The 246-nt window shown below is 50.8% G+C and overlaps 1 protein-coding gene across 1 annotated transcript in view; it reads left to right on the top strand.

Annotated features, from left to right (window-relative positions):
- The window catches only part of VPS33A (vacuolar protein sorting 33 homolog A (S. cerevisiae)), an 8186-nt gene that overhangs the window by 344 nt on the left and 7596 nt on the right, over positions 1-246 (top strand). The gene's annotated exons all lie outside the window — the stretch shown is intronic.

Below are 246 nucleotides of genomic sequence, written 5' to 3'. Positions count from 1 at the left end.
CTGCGAGACAGCCTGGGAAGGGAGTGGGGTTTCGCTTTGGCTGGCGACGCGGAGGGTGCATTCCTCGTTAAAAGGATGTACGTTCCTTGTAATTAGCTGGAACAAGTCATGCTTTGATTGACCCTCCTTCTGAGAACTGCAGGAAAAGCAAGTCACCTTGCCCTGGTTTCAGACCTGGGGCTGTGGAATGGCTGGGGTGGGTAAAAAAAATTCTGAAAAACAAAGCTAGGAGTGGAAGATTGGAGG

This window comes from Fulmarus glacialis, unplaced genomic scaffold (assembly GCF_000690835.1).
Source record: "Fulmarus glacialis isolate BGI_N327 unplaced genomic scaffold, ASM69083v1 scaffold13016, whole genome shotgun sequence".
NCBI lineage: Eukaryota > Metazoa > Chordata > Aves > Procellariiformes > Procellariidae > Fulmarus > Fulmarus glacialis.
Note: the sequence above shows the minus strand (reverse complement) of the source record. Positions and strands in the feature narration are given on the sequence as shown.